General features: G+C 38.3%; 1 protein-coding gene across 1 annotated transcript in view; it reads left to right on the plus strand.

The window, feature by feature from the left end:
* Positions 1 to 209, plus strand: part of LOC119581910 (cytochrome P450 9e2-like) — a gene marked incomplete in the record, with an annotated part of 8,641 nt that overhangs the window by 8,103 nt on the left and 329 nt on the right. Inside the window, 1 exon segment of the mRNA XM_037930074.1 lies at positions 10 to 209.

Genomic DNA, 209 nt, shown 5'->3' on the forward strand with positions numbered 1-209 from the left:
TCATTTTTTCCCACAGAAGACAAGGTCAAGATTGAAAAAGAGCAGAAAGGAAGAACATGTATACCGTGCCTTATCAGTTATCGGTTCCTGTACATTAGAAGGAGGCCTCTGCAGCAATGGTCTGAAATTATTCGTATGTTGGATACAATCATTTTCAATCTTCCTCTACTTACTTGCTATTAACGTAGCTCCATTCTAACACAGGATAA

The sequence above is a fragment of the Penaeus monodon genome, chromosome 15 (assembly GCF_015228065.2).
Source record: "Penaeus monodon isolate SGIC_2016 chromosome 15, NSTDA_Pmon_1, whole genome shotgun sequence".
In the NCBI taxonomy this organism is placed as follows: Eukaryota; Metazoa; Arthropoda; class Malacostraca; order Decapoda; family Penaeidae; genus Penaeus; species Penaeus monodon.